This window comes from Lepisma saccharinum, chromosome 11, assembly GCF_977018435.1.
Source record: "Lepisma saccharinum chromosome 11, izLepSacc3.1, whole genome shotgun sequence".
Classification (NCBI taxonomy): domain Eukaryota; kingdom Metazoa; phylum Arthropoda; class Insecta; order Zygentoma; family Lepismatidae; genus Lepisma; species Lepisma saccharinum.
Genome location: NC_139239.1, coordinates 12,390,228 through 12,417,748, shown reverse-complemented (window position 1 = coordinate 12,417,748; position 27,521 = coordinate 12,390,228). Strand labels below are relative to the sequence as shown.

Sequence of the window (27,521 nt, the reverse complement as noted above, 5' to 3'; positions counted from 1 at the left end):
CAATTTAGAAAAGAAATATATATTTCATGAGAAACCTCTATCAAAAGGCCAGTTAAGATGAAAACTGAAGCTGAATTTAACAAGAGAATTAGACTTGCTCTATCTATAAATGCATCCTGGACTGCATTTGGCAGAATAGCGAGGCTCTGGCATCTGGACGTACAACCAGTATAATCACATGTGGGACTTGTGTTGTCATCCCTAAATGAGTCATTCCATATGAAATCAACACAGCCCACAACCTGACCAACTTCTATTTTCATGAAATTTGGGGAGTTGAAACTATGCATGGAACTTAGTAACTATGAAAATTTCGAGTGTCATGCATCTTGTAATTGTTAAATTATTCAAGGTCAAAGTTCGCATAAATTGCCCTTTTTGAACCCACTTAGCTATACTAAATGTGCTGTAACTTCGCCCCTATTTCACCCAGGAAGCTCAAATAAAGCTTATTGTACAGGGAATTGAACAAGCTTTCCAGTGATATATAACGTCTACCTTTGGATAAAAATATAATTTTGTCACGTGACCTTGACCTTTGACCTTGAATATCTCAAAACACGTCATCACGAAAAATCGTGAAAAAAATATATTTGGTCCCTCATGCCATACTCTAAACATATCAAAAAATCATTCTGGGACTGCAATTGGATCAGAAGATACAAAATAATATGTGTAACTATGTGACTGATAAAAGCCTCATTACATGAACTTGTATGATGAGTCAAATGTCCCTTAACACCCCCTACAAAATGTAAAGGAGTTATCCTGGTCATGAAAGAAATAGGTTAGGCACAGGGAGATCCCTAGCTATATGTGTCAAGTGCAGGTCCGGCATATTGTTGACCACCATATTTAATTCAACACAAACATTTCAAAGAAAATGGGGTGATGTGATATATCAAATCAGGAAAGAATTTCACGAGATGCACTACAGGTACTGATGGTAATTCATTGCCATTATGCAGCAGCACAGCCTTCAAACTAGCTTTGGAAGAATCTGTGAACAATTGCCACTCATCTGGCCAGTGTTTATGTCCAAGAGCCTCCATAACAGAACAAACATTGGTACTAATCTGATATTCCCCCGGACAGATTTCTTCATTTTTACAGAAGAAACTACTTACGGTAATAAGTTCCTGTAGCATTGTCTAACATCGAAGGTGTTTTGTGTGATGTGGGAATGTTTCATGGCGGAAATTAAACCATTGACGCATAGCCTCACGAACCATTTCCTGTAAGGTTAGGTTAGATAGGGTCACGTATAGGTTACAATAGTTAAAAATTGGTTTCGAAAAAAATATGCGTAGCCCCACACACCATTCTCGCATAGCCCCACGAACCATTGACACATAGCCCCACAAACCATTTGCGGAAATGTACGTTCTTCAGTTACAAAAACACTTTTTTTTAAAAAAAAATTGCAATTACTTTGATCAAAAAAACATGAATACACGTTAAAGAATGTTCCGCGAAGCAGATAGGTAAGTACACTTGTCAAAAATTGACAAAACGAAGAAGTTATAGGTGTCCGGGGAATATCAGATTTTTACCCAAACATTATTACAAAACACCAGACCTTGTTCTTCGGAGAAGTATTCTTGGAAATCCCTATGACCACTGCAATAACTGCATATTCTCACATCCTTTGAGTCTGGAACTTAAAATTTCAGATTGTTGTTTAGTAAAGGTAAAAGTAAAGTGTGCATAGCACCACGCCATGAAGGCATATAGGGGGTGTGGGGGTAACGCCCCACACTTTTCTTTTTCAGCATTGATTGTCATTTTCCTTTTTTTCGATTTTCTGCACCTGCAATGAAAATGATCTTGCTATTACATTACATAATTAAAATTTCCACAGTTAATCTACCATATACCACCTAACAAGGCCGCGGTGGCTCAGTCGGTAACGTATCTGACTACCATGCTAAAGGTCCCGGGTTCGATCCCCGGCCGGTTCAAATTCGGGAACTTTACTAACGATGGAAGTGGCCCCGGCACCCACCCAGCATCGAATAACATGGGTACTTGGGGGAAACCCTGGGGGGTAAAGGCAGTCAGGGGCGTGATGCTGATCACATCACCCCCACTCACGACCGGATCAAGAAAGTGTGGGGCGTTACCCCCTATACGCCTTCATGGCGTGGTGCTATGCACAGGGGAACACTTTACCTTTACCTTGGTTGTTTATTATGTTCAGTATAAGTGTTTCAAATTAGGGCGTTTCGTCTCGGACACGCTGTATTTTAAATTATGTTAATATTTCTAACCTAAACAAGTGACGAGGAGAAGAGGTGGTGGTAAAATGTGCCGCTCCTTTGGACGAAGCCAGCCAAGCCATTTTTTAAAAAAATGTATTACCTTTCAAGAAACTGGGATGATATTCGAAATTATTTTAAAATGCCTCTGCTTAGAAATCTTTCTAGAGCAGTGTTTGTCAACCACCGGGTCACGGCTAATTACAGACTCGGTGTCAATTGTACAACAGAATGTGAGAGGTCTTGATCTATTCAGTATCAATGTACAATTTGTACAATATATGAAGTGATAAACGGAAATTAATGTGTATTTTCTGGATTGTCATATGTATTTTTAGGCAAGAACTTAAAGTCTGTGGATTTGGAATTTTTTTTAAATGTTTTTTGTGTAGGTTTTTACATGTATTTTACACATCAAGTAGGAAACCTTTTTAACACCCAATTATCCACCCCTCGTTATATCTCCCTTTTTTTTTGTAAAAGAAGATGAAACTGGTGAAAGAGTCATCGTGCGTCCTTTTTGTCGATTGGCAACGAATTGGTCTGAATAGATGGGAGGCGAAGAATCAAAAGTCTCCCAAAGCAGTACCACTCGACTGGTCAACAGACACAGATTTGTATCTGCAAATTCCAGGTTTCTGCACCATTGCTTTCTTATGCAAAAAAACAAGTGAACGGATGGAAAAATTATATCGTGTTCCTATGTTGGATCTGATCCTTCGAGATAATTTCTGTTATTGTTGCACTTTCAAGGTTTTATAGTCATGGACCATTGTATCGCGAAGATAATTATTGGTTCTCGTCCGCAACTTCTCTCCATCTCGCTTTTCTTTTACCCGAGAATATGTTAACTCATCTCAACATTTGCAGCCGAAGTGAAAGGACAATGAAAAGTCTGTCGTCTGGAACATGGACACGATTCCTTTAAAAACAGTGGCGTGGTGTGACTTTTTCAAAAGTGTTACCGGCCACAGTACGATTATTCTGCTAGACGTTATCATCCACACTCTCCGCCCTCCCCTTGCCAAAAAGAAAGCATGCCTTCGATCTAGATTTTTGGTCATTTCGTATTTTTTCCTCCAATCCGCTCAGTGATTTAGCCACAAACACTTTTAGCAAAAACTACCACTCATGAGACATTTACCACGAAAATACAATGAATAGTGGTCGACCCTTGTGAATTCTTCATCTCTGTTTCTTTGCAATTGAGGTGGAAAGGGGAAGAAAAAGAACCACACATTTCTCGGGTCAGTTTGACGTTTGACAATTGTCCGCTCCTCCAGCGACAGTCAAATTGTGGAAGGGAACTCCAGCTGTACGTGTTGCCAACTTAGTATTTTGGAGCAAGGTTTCTCCAAATCACGAATCGCACCAAGGAACTATATTTTCGTCTATTATCCGACCGGTCTCAGTTGAAGTTCAATCCAGCCTTGGCTTTGCAGTCCAGCTCTAGTTGCTTAAGAGAAATAGTATCTCCATTTTAGGCGGGATTTAGCTCTTTTCTGCCAATCCAACGGGACGACACTAGCCTGAGCCGGCAGGCCTGACCGGCAGCTGGATCCCTGAAGAGGCATGGGAATAACCCCCCTTAGCACACTGTCCCAAAGTCATCCCCCGGTTTTCCCTTGCATTGGCGCAATCTTCCTTGTTACCTCTCCAGTGTAGCGAAACAATGGTCACCCTCTTCGCTGCAGAAAAAGACTCCTCTTCAATATCTACTATTTCATTGAAACATTTTTTTAATTCTTCACACCGGTTACATGCATACCACGCCTCTGTTTAAAAAGAACGCCTGTTTCAGTGGAGTGCCTAAGGAAGGGTTGGTGGGAGTCTTAATCCCCTCTGGCGTAGCATTCCTTAAAGAAAAAGTGGAAATATGTAAGGCTGAGTAAAAAAAATACCCCCTCCCCCTTTTACGAACACATCCGCTCCCTTACGAAAATCCTGAGCACACCACTGTCCCCTTGGTTGGATTTTTTATTTGGTTCTTATTTATAGTCTCTTTTCTGCCACTTTTGACTAATCACTGCGATAAGATGAGTGACGATATGATGAAATTGATGAAGGGATACTCACGAAGAACATCCATGGCCAGCCCGGGATCCCTGGCCCCCCGGGACTCCCCCATGGCGCAATGGTAGCGACATTGCCTTGTAATCAAGGGGTCCCGCGTTCGATACCCGGTGGAGGCACAAGTGGTTCGGATCCCACTTTAAACTGTAGGTCCAGTCCCGATTAGCCTAACTGTGCATAAAGTGGACTTAAAACAGCAACTCAAACCAAACCCTGGCCCCCCAGCGTTATGTGCTAGCCACTCGGCCCTTTCTGCTAACGTTCCTTAAAGAAACGTCAAATTCAGGAAAAAATGGCAAAATATAGGACTAACTAATAGAAAAAGAAGCCATAAGAAATTCCTGAACACGTAGCTGTTCATAGACTGTTTACTTCTCAAAAAGTAACCGAGAAAGTAAATTGAAGCGGCCATTGGCGCATTAAGCGTGGTCGAAAGGGTCCATCTCCACCTCTGAAGCATTTAAATTAACAATAAATCATCAATTAATATAAGAGCATAGTGTAAAAAGGAGGTGGCTTTTGGTTCATAATTCTAAAGATATTCCTCTACTACAAGGGGTTCCCAAACTTTTTCGTTTCACGGCGCCCTTAGTGCTTCAAGATTTTCCCGCGGCGCCCAAGTCAGAATGTAGGCCCAACTAACACTTGCAACGCTTGGTTAGTGTGGCTAGGTTGCTTGCCTTAAGTTAAAAGATAAACACATTTGAAAATGAAAATATTTTACATGTAAAAAGTACTAAATAAGCACACATTTGGAATAAGTGTAATTTCAGTGAAAATATTGGAATATGTTACGGCGCCCCTGTAAGCCAGTCACGGCGCGGGAACCACTGCGCTCGAACTTCAAGAAACGTGCTGCTTTCTGTTCATGCTCTAAACCTGTTGTATGCTAGAACGAAACCACCCGCGAGAATATAATAGAATGGTATTGATTTGTGCAGGCGTGTTTTGGCCTCATGGGCCGTTCTTACAACCAATCCTTGTCAGAGATCCAACCCAATTTCTACCAGCCCATTAGGCGATCGTGATATAAACCGCGTTTTCCACATTTCACCGGTGAAAGCACGCTTCGGCTTTCCGTATTTCACCAGTTTGCACCAAAGCCTTCACCAGGTTAAACCATGACGTCATCAATTTACACCAGCCTCAAGAGGTGGTGCGGCAGGTGAATCAAAATGGCGTCGTCTGCAGTGAAGCTTCTTCTGATTCGTAATATGCGTTGTGTAGGCAATAGTACGGAATGTCACGCCGATTTTGTTGCACGGAGGGCGAATAAACTAGATGCAGGCATATACTGTCCACATTTTAAATACTACTGCTCCTTCATTTGCACGAAAAGTGAAATAAAGTATGCCGATGCATCGAAACATGCGTCCATCTTCTGCTGCTACATGCAGGAAAGGATCCATTTGCAAAATTCGATATCTTTACAAAAGAATACCACTTAAATTCGTAGTGCACATGCAAAATAAGATGTCGTTAAGTGAAAATATATAATATTAATGATATGTCTTCTGTGATTTAGTCACTGATGGTTAGTGTTGCCCACGGGACGAGACGGGACAGGCTTTTAAAAATTCGAGACGAGACGAGATTGATCATGTGTCCCTTTGACAAACGAATATTTTCGAGACGAGACAGCATTTCACAGCATTTCCACGAGACGAGACAGGCCAAAGTCTCGTCTCGTGAGCAACACTACTGATGGTGATTTTTTCCTGATAAACGCGGATATGCGTGCGCATTCCGAATCTAACTTTCATTTGTTTCAGTATGAAGCTTTTCCTATTTCACCGAATTTGAAGTCATTTTTGGTGCACCAGTCTGATGCACGCTGGTGAAATCTGGAAAGCGCGGACTGTAGGGAGCCCGCCGACTTGCAGCAGGGTTGCCCTGGCAAGAAAAGTGAAAAAAAAAAATACGGTTTCAAGAATAAAATCAATTAATTTATTTTCGGAATGTTGATGCAATAAAAGTAAATATCAAATGAAGGGCTCGTGGCTCGGGTGTAAAGCATGGTAAGTGACATTTTCATCATTTTTTCAGTTACAATGTAAAATGTGCCATCCTTCAAGTTTTGAGTGAAATTGCCATGTCATATAATTTGCATTGAACTCGGTGAAGCCTTCTCAAATTGGTAAACACAACACGAAAACAATTTATCTACAGTATAGCTTCTAACCTTTTGTCTTAATGAACTCGGAAATGACAAAAATGTCACTTACCATATTTTACACACGAGCCCTTCAAATAGTGGTTCTCTAGAAACACCCTTTCTCATTGCTCAGATAGATTTGAAAATGTTCTGTCGACTGACCATCGAGATAATCGTGACCAAAGCTTACACATACTTGCGAAGAATGCTCAAATTTTCGCTGGGCTCTAAGATCACCTTGAGGCCCCTTGGACAGTTGGAGTGCGGCTGTTTGGCCGCTAGCAAACGAGCACTCGAAGAAAACCTTTGCTGTCAAATAGGAAATATTTTGTTCGCGTAGACGATTATGTTCACCGTCTTCTATGCTGACGGAACAGCCACGGGTGATCTGAAGCGAACGCCAGCTGAATGGGAATCAAACTGCACGGTCCGAAAACGAGCAGTTGTGCATCGTATACTTCACGGGCTATCAATTTGTGCGTGGTATAGAACCTACATTTTCTGTTTGTCAGCGTGTGTGTATCAATCGTTACTATGCTTCGTGTATGGTGTTCAGTCCGAAGGCTATAGTAATCGTGATATCAGTGAGAAGTTGATTGATTGATTTGGAGTTTTAAGTCCACTTTATTCACAGTAAGGCTAATCGGGACTGGACCTACAGTTTAAAGTGGAATCCGAACCACTATGTGCCTCCACCAGGTATCTAACCCGGAACCCCTTGATTACAAGGCTACGACGCTACCTCTGCGCTATAGAGGAGAAGTGTTGTGTCAAAGTTGACAAAGTAATGTGGGAGGACTAGAATTCTATTCACCTCGCGCTTTTTCCGTTTTTTTGGGCGAATTTCAACAAAAATAATACTGGGTTGCTGTTTCACTCTTGTTAGATAACTTATTGAATTTGATTTTTTTGTTTTTTAAGTTCATTTTATGTACAAATGTTAATCTGGACTGGACCTACAGTTTGAAGTGGCACTACGTTACCACTACGCCATCGGGAAGTTCCTATATAACCTGAAAATATATAAATACGGAAAATAAATTTAAGCCTCCCTCTCTGCACTATGTTAATTTAGAACATTGGAAAGTATTTACTAAATATCCAGAAATACTCGTTTGGCACATGTTTATGTAACTTACAGAGCCATCCCATACCACGTAATAACTTAATCCTTTTCAACAGGACTTATTCTCCGGAGAGCCAAGAATGCTGGGTAAGTCCGGGCACCTGGCGAGCCTTGCTGCCCCGAAATTAGGTACTAGCTTGGCGGGATAGTTTCATAAACTAACCGATTTTCTAGCTTACTATGTATTTTTTGGTGTATTTGAAATAATGTCTCACAATAAAATGAACACTGGTTTGCGAATAAGAATTTAAAGGGCAGAAATGTATGTTTTGCAACAGAGGAGAAATACGTATTTATCACATTGCCTCCATCTGTGAGTTAGGCCGAAAACGCCTTTGTTTATTGTTATCGTGTAGAAAGGCGATGCTAGCTAGCATTCAGACGAGCCGCTTTACTACATCGGCCAAAATAAAAGCCATATCGCCATCTTATTGGCCATTGAAGGTCCATGCAACATAGCTGAAGGTGACTGATATTGGATATATCCTATGTTAACTCCAGCAGCACTAAGCTAAATTATATAATTATTAAGGAGTCGCGTTATGTAAGTGGATACATTAATTAACATGTTTTGAGGATGCCGACACATCGCCTCCAGCTATCCGCCCAGTAATGGATCTCCAAAAGTTACCCAATCCTTCCGCCGACCCTACAATTGGTATTACATGCGTTCCATTAAGGACATCATACGACACAGTGTTGCGATCTCCAGGAAAATGTGGCTGAAACTAGTGGGGTCGACTCGCGATCACGCCACCGAAAATTTCGAGTCGGGTGAATTTTCCGTCATCGATTTCATTTGATAATCTTCGTCGCAATTGGCCCAAAGTGACGCAATTGGCCCAACTGGAAATCTGATGTATGCAGAAGCGTCGCCAAATAATTTTGTTTGGAGACTCTGCTTCGGTGATCATTTGTCAACTAAGGTCATATTTTTCTTCCGTTGTTTGTCTTTCTTATTTGTATCTCTCTTTATTTTCTTCTGTTTATTGATCTCATCTCTTTTTCGCTTCTTCCTCTCGTTCTCTGTCTTTTTCTCCAGCTTTATTCCTTCTTTCTCCCTCTCTTTTTCTTTGTCTCTGTCTCTCTCTCTCTCTCTCTCTCTCTCTCTCTCTCTCTCTGTCTTGATTCCAGTTTTTCTGTACTTTTCTTTCTGTATTTCACTCTCTCTTTTTCTTTCATTATTTTCCCCTCTCTATATTTTTCTTCCTATGTTTCCATCTCTTCCTCTCTTTTATTTCCTTGTTTCTCTCTTCCTTCCTTTGTTTCTCTTTCTGCGACAACGAGGCTGTGGTACTTGCGTTGTGTTGTCCATATGTGTTTGTAATTGTCCGATCATCATGGTCGTGATTAGCCAAAAGTGGCAGATATGCGACGTTAAATTAACTAAATCAAACCATATCTTTCTCTCTCCTTCTTTCTTTTTCTTCCTGTATTCCTTTCTCTCCTTCCTATTTTCCTCTTTCATTCTTTCTTCCTTCCTGTGTTTCTCTCTTCGCTTCTTTCTCTTCCTTTGCTTCTCTACTTCTTTCTTATTCCCGCTCTTTTTCTTCCTGTGTTTATCTCTGAAGCTCTTTCTCCGTCTCAACTTCTATTTCAGTCTATTCCTTTCTCTCGCATTCCTCTCTGTGTACGATTCTTCTTCTGCTATGACTATTTCACCGTAGTTTTTCAGTACCAATTAATGTATTCAAATTGATCATCGTGCAATGTAATTGTCAGCGCTCGTGGCGGAGTGGTTAGCATATCCGGCCTGGGCATGGAATGGATGTTTGTAAGTGCCCATTCATCAATTTCATCACTCATCCCGATCTTCGCAAATTAGCCAAACGTGGCACAAAAGCGAAGTAAAATAAACAATGTCAAACATATTACCGAAATCAGATTTTCTGGGGCTTCGTTCGTTCCAAATTTTAGCCTAACATTTACCTCGGATGTTGCAAACTCTGATACTTGTTCCAGAAAATGAAAAGTAATTTATCACTATACAAGCGGAAACCGAAAAAAATAATGAGAGTGTTACGTGCTACCGGTCCAATAAGCTGAAATCCAACACTTGAAATAGCTTTAGAAGGGGGAAAATTAGGTGACCAACATGTCGCACTAATAAATATTGACGTATTTCTTCCCCTGAATACTACTTCCACGAAACCAAATAACTTATTCGTGTCATATTTGTGGCATTCACTTATTACTACAACAAGACATGTAAGAACATTTAGGACATCGTTGTTCACTTCATAATGAAATGCCCACAAAAAAAAGGGACAGGAAAAGAAATGTAATCACATCATTCCACCTATCTTGTTTTCTTTTCTCGCAGCTGTCATACATAACTTTCGCACAGAAAGTAACAGTAGAAGGTTTCAAAAATAAATCAATAGGGCAGGAGAAGTTTGGTTAGTTAATGCATGTCCATTAATTCTTTTAAGATGGATCAAATTCTTAAGGAACTGAAGATCCCAGCATTGCTGGATTTCCTGTGTGCTTTGGGGTAATATATGATCACTCAATGCTACGTTCAAACAGAACATTCATAGCAATAACGCAGTAGCGTAGTGGGAACGCTGTAGCGTTGTAATCAAGAGATCCCGTGTTCGGTCCCTGGTGGAGGCACATAGTACTTCGCAGGGTGCGAAATCATTGAAGACTGATGGGAGGAGGAAGATCTTAATCTACAGACACATGCACACACACAAATATATACATATAAATGAATTATTATGTACATATTTATAATGTTATTAAATATAAAAAAATATTAATTATTCAATAATGTATTATTTCATAGTTTTTTATCTTGCATTCTTCTCATACTTTTATTGAGCGTATCTTGTTATTGGTGTAGAACTGTTAATGATTTCTTGAAAGAGAAATTACAGCCACACTTCCATGTACGTTTAGCATATTATTCTTAGTAAAGTATATTTGAAGTCTACGCTAATTGTTTATCTTGTGTATTATAACAAACCCCCCCCCCCCTGTTTCCCCCGGTAGTTCGGATCCTACTTAAAACTGTAGATCCAGTTTCGATTAGCCTAGCAGTACATAAAGTGGAGATGAAATAAACTTTTGAGTATACCCAATACTGTGCGGATTTTGGCGGGACACAATAGAAAACAAATGTAAATCAAAAAGTTGAAATAAACGAACAATATGTAAAATACCTTCTACTTTCTAACTTAATTATCTATAATACTTGAAATTTTATCCAAGTGACAATTTCATATTGTTCACTCACAATATAAAATAAAGTTACAGCATTGCATTCAATTTTAAAAATTGAGACTCGGGGTTCCTTTGACCATATATAATCCAGGCCATACCATTTTGAGAACAAGCAATTTAAATTCGCGTAAAGTGTTTCTGTTGCATGCTATCAGTGTTGACGTAAATGCTAATTTATTATCTTTTGTTTACTGCACCCCAATGCGATATCTAGTCACGCCATAGGAAACGATATAGAATGACTCTCAGGAAGACCAAGAGGGAGAGATTAGAAAGAAGCAGTGACCCCCCCCCCCCCCAACAGGCAGCGGGTAGGTTTATTTTGGGAAAGGCAGTAACATTCAACGATGCTGCTAATATCATCCAAAGAATTCATATCTGATCTGAATGATTACATTATCTAGTTTTTCTTATTTCGTGGGGGCAGGTGGATTGGTTGACCGGGGGCCGTTTGCCCCCTCCTCCGGTGTCTTCACTGTGAATGAGAAGTAAAGGGACAGGGACGAATGACGAAGAAAACAGAAAAGAGGAACGAGAGAGAGAGGCTCACTGGCGTACGCATGTGGGGGAACTGATGGGGGTCATCTGGGGGGCGGTGTAAATGTGTATTTAAAATCAAAATGACCTGAATTGGGTCTTTGTAAAAAAAAAAGAAAATAGGGGATGTTGAGGATATTTGAGGGGAGTGTTGGGGTGTGTTGATAAATCGTGGGCTACAACCCCTCCCGAAATTTTGAGAACATCAAAATTTTCAAGTGAAAGTGCGTAGAGAACTCGAACAAACGAATGGTGTAAATGCAAACAGCCCTGAAATGATCCCCGATTACGATTTCTGTCTTCGAGTACAATTTTAATGAACTGAAAAGCTCCAAAATATGGAAAATATTTTATTGTGTATTCCGGCAACCCCTCCCCCCAGAACAAAGCTATCCACCTTTACAATTCCAACCCCTCCCGAAAGAAACCCTCTACGCTAGCGGAGAGGCTGGATCAAGAAAGTAAGAAGGAAAGGGACAAACAGAGGGATACGAAGCGATAGAGCTATGGAGGGAATCAAAGGTTAGGAAGAAATTGGGTGTTGAAAAAGGAAGGTAGAAGAATATGCCGGCAAAAGAACGTAGAGGATGAAGGAGGAAAAATAACGTCGTCTTTTCCCGAACGCAGCAGCTGGGCATTTAATACACGGACGAAGCTATCGAGTCTTACCGCAAATAGGCTGCCTTGATCTTCCCAGTTGGCCTTCCACTTAACCATAGCGGCCTGTGACTTAACAATGACGGTTGGGACATTGATATTGACGTCAGTATAATCGAACGCGCAAACGTTATTTCACGTGTTCAGGGTCAAAGTCAGCTTCTCAGGGGCTTGAGAGGGCAATACGGATTCTTCTGGTTATCTATTGGCATAGTGAAAGATACCTGTACACCAGGCACGTAGCCAGGGAGAGGGCTAAGGGGGCTGAAGCCCCCCCCCGAAATCCTGCAAATTTCTAATTTAAGTAGTGGTAATTAATTTTACTTCCTTAGCAAGATTAAACATTAGAGCGAAAAACATTTAGTGCATAAAAGAGCAACCAGCTTATATTTTTATATTCTGCAATTTAATCCAAAGAATAAATGGATCCACAGCTTTCAAAATTTATAGTTTTCTTTGTGAGAGGTCACACAATATTAACTTTATGAGTAAAATTTACCCCTAAAGTCTTTTTTTGAAGGGATTGTGTAAAAGTTAATAACAAAATACAATAAATATGAATTTCAGTACACTAACTGTACAAAATGTAAGAGAAATGTCACTCATACGATGGATCGAGTAGCAAGTCCCTCCATTTATATATAATAATAATAATAATAATAATAATAAATTTCGATTAGAATTAAAATTCGTTTATTTTTAATATCCGTCAAATAATCCGTAGTATAATTGTTCTTCGGTAAAATCTTTTATAATAGTTATTATTGTAAAATGACAATTATAACCGTGGTAATAATTATTATTGTCATTATTATTTATACTAATCAAGTTTTATTAATAGCTTGCCCCCTCTACAAATATTTCTGAAGACACCTCTGCTGATAAGGGATGAGCCCCCCCCCCCAAATAAATTCCTGGATACGGGCCTGCCTGTACACTTCTAATGGTCTTTGTGAAGCGAGGGAACGGCAGGCCCTGGGCATATCCCAGGCCTTCTAGAAAACTAAATAAATGCATCATATCATATCTATTGATACACCAGAAACGCAACGATTGGTGCACTAAAATGTGTTGTATGTCCTCTGCGAAGATCAGGTTTAAAGTTAGATGCATTTTTATATATCGTAAAGGTAACACCAAAGTGCATACTCATGCAAGTGAGTATTTATTTCTGTCGAGATGCACTTCAATGCATCAGTTGATGCGTTTTTATGCACCTTCCTGCATCTTTCATTTAATTTATTTATTTATTTATTTATGCTAGTATTTCCTGCTGAAAAACAGCTGGCTGGCCTTAGTACAGCAGTACGTATACATGTAAATATATAAAAGTCATAAATTTATAATACAAGATACAAGATTGATGTGACTGTACAAAAGAAATGCTAAATACAATAAGAGGTACAATAAAATATGAATGATATATACATTAAAGTTTACATGATAAGTACATTAAAATAGGCCTGATGAATGATTAAAAAACAATTGATCTTTAGTCTCGATGAAAATCATTATAACTACTGACTATGGAGTTTAAAAACTCATTATATTTATAATCTGTAGATGTCAATAACGACCCATTTGGTATATGAGCTACCAGTGGCGTGCCCAGGATTTTTGAAAGGGAGGGATTATGTATACCTTTTCTTGGCAGTCAGATCTCATTTTGTCATATTTTCCTACCTTTCACGTTCTTCTTTTTTTTAGGAGTACTGGGCCAAAGGGGGGGGGGTATAACCCCCACCAACCATCCCTTGGGCACGCCAATATGCATTTTTTTGTTTGTTTGTTTCAGATGATGCATTTACTTATCTGTGATGCATTTACTTATCTGTGCGTAGATGGCGCAGTGGCAAAGCTGTCGACTTGTAATCAGTGACGTTCTCTAGGGGAAAGGGGGACATGCCTCCCTTTTGGTCCACTTTTTTTTCTAAAGAAAGTCAAATGCTGGGAAAATGTGGCAAAACAAAACAAAAGAGAAGCCATATCCTCTCTTTGTCGGTCATATTCGCCTCTTTCGAAAATCCTGAGCGATCCAGGATCTCTAGTGGAAGCACAATCGTCTCAGTAGTGCCAATATTATCCGTAGTAAAGTAAACTTGATGTCAAAACAAATTGCCTCACTTTGTTTCTATAACAAGAACCCTTCTCTCCCCCAGAAATTTTTGATGGGGGAATTTTTTAGGACATGACTTTTGGTGACGGAAAATCTCCCCAGGATTTCGCGCCACACGGCATGGGTTATCATCGTCACCCATTTGATTTACCTTCTTTTTCGCTCCCAAGAGTTTTTCGTGAAGGACGTTTATTATGTGAAGAAAGTCACCATCATTCGATATTAATCACTACGATTTTGCATCTGTTAGTTGGTACGAAATCCGGTCGCTCCTCTCTGCAGTATATGCTGTAGTCCAAGATATTAGCATTTACGATGCTTTTTTGTTTTGTAAGAACGTAAGCAGACGCAGATCACAACGATTTGCGGCAGGAATACATAGGGGAAAGTGGGGGAATTGCGACCACCTAAGGGAGATTTTAAAAATCTCAAAAACTGTACGCAGTGAAACAAAAATAAAATGTGGGCCTGAAAAAGCAATGTTTGTAGTACATCTCTGCGTATTACTTTTCTCCCTGTCGTTAATAGTTATATCTGTAAACGTTAAAAAGTAACGATGTGCGTGTGAGCGCAATTGCCCTATTGGTAGGGTAATGGCACTCAGTAATCATCCTAACAGTAAATAAATATCATTTTTGTACTATACAGAAACTATATCTATAAGTACTTATATTTATTAATATGCAGATACAAATTAAATTGAGCACAATTTTGCACAAAAATGCAAACATGGGACGCTTATTATGAGAAACGTCTTTGCACCCTTCATGTTCCCATCACAAACAGTTCCCACATATTATCTCAGAGTGAGCGTCATTACCCGATATGCGCCATATTATGTTCTTTGTTTCTCGTCTCATGAAGAACCTCAAATGTTTGCTTTATAATAATTAAGAAATAAACTGGAGATACTATTATTATATCTGTAAAATTTTCAAGACTCTCGCTTAAACGTTCCGACTACTTACCTTGCACTTTTTTCCTTCCCAATTTTATAAGAAAATATGACGAATTCGTTTTTCGCACCCTGCTTCTTAAAAGTCAACTCCACATTTGCCGCCTTTTGTTTGGTGCCTCGTAGTACTGGGTTCTAGATGTCAGCACAGGTTACTCTTCAATAACGCCCTCCGTAACGACTACAGAGGGGTGAGCGCCATTGCCCGCTGAGCGTCATTCCCCCACCTTCCCCTGCACTTGTTCTATTGCAGCCATGATGAACACAGTGGCGACTCGTGGCTTTTTTGTAGTGTATAGGAAGAAATTATGGTAAACTGAGGTCCCCGCACAAGGTAGGGCAAGGGACCCATGCCCCTTGAACTATGAATTTTTTTAATGTATACCTATAAAAACCAACGAAAATAGTATTGACGATATTTCATATTTTGCAAGAATTTCGATTTTGTCCCCTCTCCCTGTCGTGTGGATTGAGGATAATAATAGGTGCTGCTTAAACTCTGAAATTCTGCTAAATGCTTCTAAATTGTGCTAGGTATTTATTATTAATTACTTTTTCGGATAACTGCAGTTTTAAGATCAATTATGCATATACTTTTCTAGTTTTGAACTTGCGTTACTTATTATTCACTACACAAAATTGTGTAGAATGGCTCAACAAACGAAATGGGTTCAGCATAGAACTTGAAACGTTTTGAGAAAATGGTTTGTTTATCCCCAACCTTGTATCGATTTACTGCCGTAAAATCTCCTCAGGAACAAAATCGACAGGATAAAGAAAAGATAGAGGATGGATCGTCGCATGGTTGTAAAAAATAGCGTGTCGCTGTGTAGGCATACTCCCTTTTATTTGAAGTATAAATAAGATTTAGACGTAATTTTATTTCTATTTCCTGAAAACCTATTCCTTTGAATTCGATTTCCCTCTCCCAGGGACTCGCGTTTGCAGATTATGCTAGATTTGACCATTATGCCAAAAGCAGGATGATAGGGTCCAACGAAGATCAAACTGTGCTGCGTTTAGTACCATTTTGATGGGGTTGGCATCACTGATTGAGGAACCCCTCGCTGCTTCCTCGCTGGATCTTTATAAAAACCGCAACCTTTCCCCTGCCCCTTTTCCACTCCTCACCCATGTCTCAAGGATGACCGACGAGTTTCCTCAGGCGGGGCAGCCAAGCCTGTGTGTCCATCGTCTTTGGGCTGGGGCTGGAAGGAGCGCCACCAGTCAACTCTTGACAGTAACTAACCTAGTCAATTGTACGTACATTGCGCTTATAATTTTACAACGCGCATTATTATTATACTCCTAAAGAGTAGAGAACTGGAAGCAAGTATAAATGAACTGTAGGAAGTTCCTCGCTTCCTACATGGAGGAATCGCCCCTGGGTGAACATTGAAACACTATCCACGCGCATTAGAAATTCTAGGGGATCCTCAACCCACCTAATCCCCTTCTCAGTGACGGCTCGAGAATAAATTAGGAGGCAGACGGGTGGACAGGAATATTTTCTGAGAAGAGCAGTCGTTTTCCAATAAATATCTTACAACAATGCATATTCGTGCCAAAATAGCATTTCTTTACATATTTTTCTTGTTGGCTCTGGGGCTGGTAAAGGGACAGGCCTGTAGGGGGATATCCCCCTCTGTCCTCTTCTTACGCCACGCATCTTAACTCTTTATAATGGTTAATTTCACAACCTACGATTTCCCTGCACCGTCAAACAATACATGGCTTTCCACGCCTTTAAAAAAGTCTTATTGTCCGCCTCATTGTCTCTTTTTGTAATCTTCTGTTGTGTCTTAATTACCCCCTCCCCTTTTCTTCTTCTTTCTCAACGCGTTTCAATGAAGGAAAGAGACTTTACCTATTAACAAACTGACCTGAATGCCTGTAAACCTGTTCACACGCGAGTTCATTCCACGATCGATTTTTTTTCTTCATAAAATCGAGTTGCATTGCAGCGTTGTTGACGTGCTCCGACAGTCAAGCGCGATTCATTGGTCGTTTTTCTGCCTTTCTTTCTTTTCTTTTTTTGTGGGACGGCACGTTACTGGAGGTTATTTTGTCAGCTGGAGAGGAGCGGAGAGGAGGAGGAGGGAGGAGTGTGCCGAGGCAGTGAAAGTTCACGTCTGGGAAATAAAGGACGACGTAAGGTCGGCTGCGAAAAGGCCATGGCATCGGTTTGGTTCTCGCCGCGATAAAATGCAGCGAGTGAAGTTATTTACGTGCTAACTGTCCTTCGGGGAGGCGACTGAACTTGCACAAATGCAGTAAACAGTCTCCAGTTGCAGAGCCAGGTATCGCGTTGCAGTCGTCACTGATAAGAAGGTAGGTTGTTTTTCCTGTTTTTTGACTGTGCAAAAGTTATGCAGTACAGGAAGTGTTTGGCTTTAGGGTACGGAATGTCGTGCGTTGAGTTCAGGATTTCCCCGTTTGCTTCCGTGGAGCTGCGTTCTTCATGTTCAGTCAAAATGTAACTCCGTGTTTTACGGATACGCTAGTTTACCGTAACTAGGATTCAAGTAGAATTCAGCGGCTGCAATCAACCACAAAGTTAACTAGGAACAGAGGCAGGTCCGTAGCCAGAATTTTATTTCGGGTAGTGGGGGCTAATCTCTAATCAGCCGTCATCTAAAGGCGAAAAAGGGGTGATAGAAGCCTGAAGAAGAATTTGTCAGTATATTACAATTCATTATACAAGACGTTTAATCCTGCTAAGGAAATAAAATTCCCTGGTTGCGTGCATGAACCGAGTGGACCCACGTAATCGACTGGACTTGGGCTTTGATTTCTTCAGTTATAGTACGGATCAGTGAATTTTGCGCCAATACGTTTTGAAGGTCTAAAGCCAAGTGATTTGGTCAGCAGACTCCAGTAGTGACTCGAGAAGAATTTTCAAAGGGGGTACGGAATAGTAGATCCGGATTTTCGAAAGTTAAAAAGTTACAAACACTGGAATTTCCAGATTTTTAGTAACTAGTGTGTCTGTTGTGTGGTAAGTAATATTTTCCCAAAAACTTGGGGGAGGGGGGCGTGGCTCAGTGGTGTTGTCGTTGAGTTGCTGTTTAGTCCACTTTCTGAACAGATAGGTTAATCGGGACTGAACCTACAGTTTAAAGTGGGATCCGAACCACTATGTGCCTCCACCGGCCTCCGAGAAAAAAGGGTTTGATTGATTCATTTGGTTTATTTTGCTTTGCCTTTCTGCCACTTTTGGCTAATCGCGAAGATGAGGATGAGTTATATGATAAAATTGATGACCCAGACCGAGATTCGAACCCGGGACCCCTGGAGAAGAAAGAACGTGCGGATGAGCGTAAAATGCCCACAGAAAAGTTTCTAATGAAGTTCAAAATCAGAAGTGAGACCACACACTCACACACAGAAGTTAGAAAAAAAACGGTGCAGTGTCATGTCATGTAATGTTTATGATTTTTTTTAAAAAATGATAACAGTTCCGATTGTTTGATTTTTTTTAAAATTCTCTTAGCAGAAAGACTAATTATCGTAGAATTTTGGAAAACATTGTCACACGAAATTTGAACCTTCCTTAAAGTAATGAGCATTGTTTGGATTCGAAAAAAAAAGAAGTTATTTATGTTGAAAAAAAACTTAAAAATTACCTTACGCAAGCGTGCGCGTTTCCCAGGAGAAGACATTCTCCGTTGACAGGCGACAGTAACTAGTGGGAATGAATGTAGAAGTAAATCGGAACCTTAGTAGAAAGCATTTAGGGACTTTATCTTAATGTTAAGAGAACCAAACCTGACCTGCCTAACCTAACCACGAAAGCATATATTGAACAAAATTTTAAGTAATCGCTAAAACTCCGCAGTATGTGTTAACAGACGTAAATCGAAATCGAAACATTTATAAAAATTCCATTCGTTGCATGATTAAATCGCAATAAAACAAATGGAACTTGGGCCAAAAAATTCACTTTCTCCTCCTCCTCTCTCTCTCTCTCTCTCTCTCGATTTTATTCTCGCTTCGTTTCTTGCTTGCTTACTTCTCTTGTTTTACCTTTCTCTCTCCTGCCTCTCTTTCTCCATCTCTCTCTCTAAAGAGGAGACGAATAAAATGAATGGAACAGTAAGAAAACATTTTCCCCCCTTATTTAAATGCCTCTTGCCTGTTTTCTGTCCTTCCATCAATTCATGTAATATTCATTTGCCTCATTGACACGATTAACCCAGAGGCAATGGCGTACGCAGGATTTTGTTTCGGAGGGAGCTGGAACTGTAAAAGTGAATATTACATAGCTGCGTTTTGTGGGGGAGGTACGGTTTGCACAATAAAATTTTTCATAATTACAATGTTTAACCTTTGTTTTATAAATTGTTCAAAGACAAAAATGGTAAACGGGGTCGTTTTAACGGTATTTTCAGTTACCACTTTGATTTTTCCAGAGTTAATTACTAATTTCATTCGAAAATTTTGATTTTCTCGAAATTTCTGGAGGTGCTAAGCTCCATCAGCTTCCCCTATGTGTGCGCCAGGGATAAAATAGGAAGGATACAAAAACTAAATTAAAATGTACATGTAGTACACCGCTTGGGCGTCCATTTGTGACAGTCCTTTACGATGACTCAAACAATTAATATCATTTATATGGTAGTGTTATACAAATTGTGTCCAAGTTGTATATGCTATAAGAACTTGGAAAAAACGTACAAAAATTAACTATATGAAACCATCAACCAACATTGAATCCTGTAGTGATATGGAAAAGTTGTAATTTAGCAGTGCACACGAGTGAAAACTCGTATATAATTATGTCCATAGAGATCGTGTTTTAATTACATAAAGTAATTATTATAACCAGCGACAAGATAGGGCAGTTTCAGTTACGAAATACCCGGATGTGGCACTGATCCACACGATAATCTGTGTAAGCATAGTGTACGCATTTAGTTCACACGCCTGTTCGAAGAGAGCGTAACTTGTCACAAGACAAAAAGAACTCTTTATTTTAAGGCGGGATATCTCGCTGTGCACTTAATTGCACTTCAATTAACAAATTCCAGAGCGTTAAGTGCTCGAGACAGCTGAAGCCTTGCCAGAGACAATTGCCGCTAGAAGAGCTATCGAGTAATGCACTTTGCTTCCGACCAAGAGAAAGTGAGATGAATTGCAAAACATAGTTAATAATTCATGTGTTTTCCTACGGGTTGTGCATTTCTTGTTGTGTTCCATAAAAGCAAAGATGAAGGTGCGTTTGGACAACATTCAGAAATCACAAATTCATTACTAGCTCGAATTTTCATTATTATACATATTGCCCATGGGCATCACCAACATTTGGATGTGTGTGTATGGGGGAGGGGGGTGGGAAAGGCAGTTGATATAAAGTTGAAGAGTAAAAAATAATAGAATATATTACTTAATGCTATTGTTGCATCTTTGGTAGACTGTTCTGCTCGACCCAATTAGCACGATCGTTTCTTTTAATTTTTCACATTTCATACCGTTAATGTCTGAAATCCATAATTATTGAATTTCGATATTAACTTACACATATCGTTCAAGAATTGGTTTTGAAAGTTTGGCGTGAATTGTAGTCACGAAGATTACGTTGTGCGACCTTGTCACAATTCTGGAATGTTAACTAATCGAACCATTTATTCTTCGTATTGAATGGTAAAATATCTTAGTAGTATATTGTATCTTGGCTGACTTGATTCTTGCATTTTCCACACAATTTTCCTACTGAAACTCATTTCTTCCCCTTCGGGAACACACAGTCCCCTGTCAAATGATTTACAACTCATGTCACCCTTCCCCTTTTAGACACGCTACTGCTTTCATAGGCTAAGTAACAGGAACCAACCATTTAGTTCTTGAATATTATATAGCCATTCCCTTGGGTCATAAATGCATTTTTCATCGTGGCTTTTATCTTGGCGTGAAATGTGCACATCTGAAAATAATTTTATTTAAAATATAACTTGTTCACTGGCAACTTCAGTATTCGGCATTCAGAAACTTTATGCAGGATTTCTGTTTATTACAGAAAGCAAAAGCCATCAGATTTGTTTGTTATCTTGGGTTTCGAGTACTTACTTCTAAAAGAGGGAGGAAAACATGGATTTTTGCCAAAATAAATGTTGCTATTGACTTTCTCATTCTATGCTCATCGTAAAAATCATCGTTAGCGCACATGTAATGCCATGCATGACATATACACGATACACACACACACACACACACCATCACACACATACACACACACATTACCTCTCGCAATTAACCAAAAGTGGCAGAAAAGCGAAGTAAAATAATATGTATTACCCACAGCACAGGTAAGTCACCTCGACTTGCCTAGAGTAATCTATGCAGAATTTGAAGCTGTGGCAAGACAAAAAATAGTTTTTATATATCACCCTCTCTCCCAAGTGGATAGAATTTTTTTTTACTGTATTTCTGTTCTCTGGACGCTGTTCATTTAAAAGACCTGTTCATCTAGGTCACGGCAATACTTCTTTTGGTGCCATAATACCGCATGTAAAATGCTTTGTTGTAAAAGTTCCTAAGTTGTTATTATCTGAGTGCTGTTACCGCGTAACCAAAGGTTCTGGGGTCTTTTCCCAGTTCATTTGCGAGTGTCCCTTTATCAATTTAATTTCATCGTCGTGATTAACCAAAAATGGCAGTAAAGGGAAATTAAATAAGAAAATAAATCCTGGCTTCCTCTCCATAGAAACATATAAATATTTATTTATTTATTTACCACTGAACTCCAAATACAGCTTTGGCCACTTTACATTGAAATGTAATAACAATGGAAATAACAAAAAATAACAATGGAAGTAACAATAAATAATAATAACATAAACTAAAATACATAATTTTTCCCTTCATACTTCACGTTTGTGCATGTATACATATGAGATAAAGTGGATTACATGTTGTTACACAGTAGCTTTTTAAAACGTGACTGGTTTTCAAAAATATCAACTTGGTTTGGTAGTGTGTTGTATTGGCCGGGTAGTCTGTGGAAGAGAGAACGCTGTATTAGGCTTAATCTGGGTTTCTGATATGTGAAAAGCTGAGTGCTCCTTGGGGTGAGAGACGCTACTCGAAAGTGAATTTCTTGAAGAAGGCGATCACTTCTTATGTTCCCATTAGTTTTTTTATGGAGGAAAATATGGTCTGCAAGTATGTGTCTATCATGAGGGGTATGGATATTAAGCATTTTCAGAAGGATGGACTTTTGTAAATGTTTTGTGGATGGAATTCGGTGGCGAATAATGGCCAGGAAGAAATTTAGAACAGAATTTAGTCTATCTAATTTTGAGGGGCATGCCATAGACCAGATCGGAGAACAGTATTCAAGTTTAGGTGAAACGAAAGATTTGTAAAAAGTGCCGAGAGCAGACATGTTGTGTATTTCAGTAAAACGATAGAGGACACCCAGCATACGCATGGAACCCTTAGTGACTGCAGAGATGTGGTCAGAAAAGGAGAGTTTCTCATCAAATATGACGCCTAAGTCCTTCTGTGCGGCAACCCTTTGAACGCAATTGGATTTGTTTCGATCACACACGTTGTTATCTTTAAGCTAGTGGGGGAAGGCATAACATACAGTATATCGATATGAAATCAATATTTAACATATCGCTGGGTTATTGGTGTAAGTCTCCTTATCTTTTTGTTTTGGTGTTGTAAATAAGTTCGGGAAAATACAGTAAGGACCACTTTACCTAATCACGGTCACAGCATACGTTTTCCTTTATCGCATGACGTTAATTATAGGCCTAATATAAATGTTATTCCCATGCGATGTGAGTATCATTTAAGAAATCGTCTGTTTTACAATGAAAATAGATCTATTGAAAGGTGTTCCCAATAGTCTTTACTGCTATTTTCTCGTGTCATAGTTCTTGTGCGCTTATAGGCTATTTTGCGTATAATGTTGCCATACTAAGTATGTGCACTCTTACCCCTAACCATATCGAAGTTCAAGTGTACTTCTTATCGCAAGAACAAATAGTCATTCCTTTCAATACTTAATATTATCTCGTTTAGTGTGTATATATACATGATAATGGTGTTGGTCTAAATATGTTTACGGGTAGTTCGTTGCTCAGAAACATCTCTTCCAATTAGTTTTCATTTGTTCAGTGATCACATCTGGATTAGCATTAAATGTGAGTGGCTTTCATTATATTATGGTCCACAGTCTTCAATTTTCAGTATAGAAACATGTTCGACTCGTGTCGAAATTGTGCTACAGTTGAAATTGATTTGTATTCTTTCGTACTGAGTATCGTGGTAATTCCAACTACAGTGTGAAGCTTCAGGTCGATAACGTGAGAACTTGGGTTCAGACAGTGAATTCTGAGTTGGGTTTCCACGAAATTTCTTTTTCCCATCACAATTATCCTAACTAGAGATACAAGACATTAATTCAGTGAAAACAACAGCGAGCATGGCCTATAATTAACGTCATGCGATAAAGGAAAACATAAACTTATTACAACAACAAAATAACCGAAGTAAGAACCGCGTTGGATAAAAAAGAACGTGGTGTAAAATACAGGAACCAGTTTGTTTTCATATTCCATCATTTAATCAAAAAAAATATGGTTCCATTGTTTTCAAATTTCCCAAAATTTGAGTTTTATGGAGATGTCACACAGCATAAACATTGACTAAAATTTCATTTTAACTTTTAAAGCTTTTTCTTGAACGAGGTGTTTTTCTTTAAATAACAAAATAGAATAACATTTTAGTACACTAACTGTATAAAATGTAAATAAAATAATAATGAAAAACAGTTGTAGGCCTACTGGATAGTCACTCATCTGGTGGATCAAGCAGAAGTCTCTCCCCAAGGATATAATAATTGTTATTATTGCGTAATAATCGTAACCATGATGATGATAATTATTATTTATACTATTAAAGTTTTATCAATGGCCTGACATTCCTACAAGAAATTCTGGTGGCGCCCATCCCAGAGACAATCTAGCTTGATTTCAAAGCAACAGCCTTAACCACTCGGCTAACCGGAAGATCTAGGAAGGATGAAAGGCTCTTGCTCGTTGTTGACAGAAAACAACGAGATATCCCTGCATCTGCATTTTGATTGGTGATTACTAGGGCTTGCGAGCGAATGGAGCAAGTGTTAAAAGTTCATGGTCGTATCCGAGCTTAAACGTGAGAGAACACGAAGTGAACACGTCACACAGAATCGTCGTGTTCCTTCGAGTGGAACGATTCAGGCAGTTTCGCTGTTTACACGGAAGGAAGCGTTTTGGCTTTCCGTTCTACTACAATGCGTGAGCCCGCACTGCACAGAACTAATGCTAAATTAACGAAAAATATCCACCGCGCAATTTTCGTTTCTTAAGTATATGAACAGATTTTAGTCAAATGTAATACCACATGAGACAACTGACATATCTGCGAAGTGGTTAGCACAGCGCCCTACGACGCTAGGGGTCCCGGGTTCGAGTCCCGGCCTGGGAATGGATGTTCTTTGCGAGTGTCACATCATCAATGTAATCATTCATCCTCTTCTTCGCGGTTAGCCAATAGTGGCAGAAAAGCGAGGCAAATTAAACTAAATAAGTCAGTGTTTGGTGCTTGTTAGGGGAGTCTTGGAGGTGTGTAGGTAAATCACTACGACTTCTAGATTCAAATGCCTTAAATTTTCTGCAGTTATCATGATCTCAATGTTTGCGATTTTCTACAAACTTCCTGGATAGACTATATCAAACGACCTGTCACAAGTAATTAAATATTTTTACCTAGCGAGAAAAGACACTGGACAATATTTTTTCCAATGTCATGGTTGCCCAAGCGGCACATCTTTTCTCTGTCAAGTGATCCTTACACACATTTCAAACGCTTTCGAAACTGAGGAGAAAAGCATTGGTCCTTGACATCGTCCCTGTGTCCAGCGAAGAGCTTGGAAGACAAACCTCCCATCTTCGCTTCTTCAAACAAAACAAAACTGTAGTGAGTGTATGTTTGAGGAATCTTTGTGCGTTACTATCCTCTTTGAACCTCACCCATTGTCTTTGTTTGTTTACAAAATCTCTTTACACTTCTCCTTTCGAAGGGTCATGCGTTTTTCCTTGTCCTTGATTCGTTTCTCCTATTGTATTCATTTCTGACCTTGTCCATTGTGAACTACTGGGCTGTAGGCTTCACTCAATGTAACAATTTTACCTTTACCAAACTTTTCTTATTTGTATTGGAAGCAACAGGTAGGGTTACCAGACGACTCAGCGGTGGCGCCAGGATTAATCATCTAGGGGTGCTGAAAGAAATTTCGGGGGTGCGATGATCAGAATATGGAAAACATGAAACAGGCATGCAACCTTTCAAAACTGGGGGAGCAAGCAGCCAAAACTGGTATGGTGCCAGGCCAAGGACTTTTAACTTTCCCTTGGCAGATAAGGTTTAGCATAGTGCGGGGCCAAAATAGCAATAGCGGGAGCAACAACACCCCTAATCGCCGACACTGATTAACATCAATTACTGACTGAAATTAAAATATATGTGTGAAATATATAACTTTAGACATCCTTGCCTTTAAGAACGCAATTATTTAGCCTTTTCAATGTAACCAATGGAGATATAAAATACCTTCAGACTGCCACTTCGTTAAAATCCCTTCTGCCGCACTATCCCCAACAACGAACTGAAAAATTTATTCGTGAATATTGGGTCTCTTCCTGTTTTCGAAAAAGCCTGAAATTGTACGTTTAGTAGGCATGCTACGTGGAACAAATACATCGAACGTATTAACAAGAAAACTACCCCATGTTACAACTAGCATTAAATAATTTACGGACTACGACCTGGTGATACCTTGAAAGCAGCTGAAATGTTTGCTCCAGTACGAGGAAGAACAAGGATGTGGAAAATAAACCGTTTATCAACAATGCAAAAAAGAACAAGAAAAAACATAACTCACATTAAGCTATAGGCAATCATCAAAACCACGAACAGACCACTTGAAGAAACAAAGAAGGAAACATTCATAACAACAATGCTGATGAAAGAAAAAACGGCCGCTATCTTTATAGAGGTTGCCGCCAGTAGAGACAAGTATGTACAGTATATCGGGCATCGGCATCTCTTTTAGTGCTTGCCTGTTGCATACAATAATAATGTTATTTCAGTAGGCCTACCTAACATTCAGTGCTCAATATGACGACTATGATGACATGGCATAATATGACACTCTGGGTTAGTGTTTTCATTTTAATGTAGAGGGTGCTGAAGGGGGTGCGGAAGAAAAGTAAGGGGTGCGCAAGCACGCCCTCGCGCGTGGGGAAATGGGGCAATGTCCTCTTTTGGGGTTATAAACAACTTCAAGATTCGTAACAAAATTTTATATTTGTAAATAATTGATAATATTGTTTCCGTGTTCAGCCGGCCCCCGTGGCGGAGTGGTTAGCATATCGCGAATCCTGGCATGGGCATGGATGTTTGCGAGTGTCCATTCATCAATTTCATCATATCATCACTCATCCCCATCTTCGCAAATTAGCCAAACGTGGCACAAGAAGCGAAGTAAAATAAAGCAAATCAATAAATGTTTCCGTGTTTAGTTTCTAACTAAGGAAATTCAACACTCTCAGTTGTAAGCGCAAACACAAACTTTTTTTTTCCAACAAAGAATGAATATAGTTTATGCAATTCATTATTATATAATATTCTCCATCTTCATCTCTTTTAGGTCCAAATATTCTTCTCAGTTCTTAATTTTCAAAACCTCTCAATTTATGTTCTTCGTTTAAAGTTAAAGACCAAGTTTCACAACCGTATAATACTACCAGCATAATAAATAAATATTAGAATATTCAGACATTTACCTGTAATGTCACCAAAACACTGGTCCACACAAAACCTGTGTTCGTAGTGCTGCCTCTAAAAAGTTCTTTTTTAGATTATGAAATCTAAAATGTCCTCTTTTTTTTAAGTTTGTCATCTGGTAACCCTAACAAACAGGCAAATGACCAATTAGTGTTCTTACATTTTCTGCTTTGAATTTTTAAGTTTACATGATTTGATGACAAGAAATTTTCTTGAAATTACAGAAATATTGAGTCCCAATCAAGGAAAAAGTAAATCATGTCGCAAAATAAAAATGTGTTATAAAATATTTGGAGGTTCTGGAAGTTCCAAACCTCCATAACTACCACAAGAAGCAAATGTCTCAAGCCTATATGGCAAAGTTTTGTGACGAAATATCGACATTGAAATGCTTTAACTGATTCCGTTCAAATGCAACATCAGACGAGTTACTTTGAAACATCAACAGAAGCAACATCATGGTTAATTCTATTGCAAACGGGAAAAAAGTATTTAATTAATGCCACAGTACTGAAGGTAATTGAGTAACTAATATTTTTAAAATCATAATTTTCACTATTCTATTATATTTATTCAAA

General features: G+C 39.2%; 1 protein-coding gene across 3 annotated transcripts in view; it reads left to right on the top strand.

Annotated features, from left to right (window-relative positions):
* The first annotated feature begins 17,157 nt into the window (after nt 1-17,157).
* The window catches only part of Gba1b (Glucocerebrosidase 1b), a 58,471-nt gene continuing 48,107 nt past the window's right edge, over nt 17,158-27,521 (top strand). The window contains exon 1 of one of the 3 annotated variants that reach the window (XM_083130734.1): nt 17,158-17,436. The gene's annotated coding sequence lies outside the window, so the exon portion shown is untranslated. Of the gene's footprint in view, nt 17,437-17,662; nt 17,683-23,236; nt 23,259-27,521 lie in introns of those variants that run through there. The other 2 variants (XM_083130736.1, XM_083130737.1) reach the window with 2 other exon arrangements.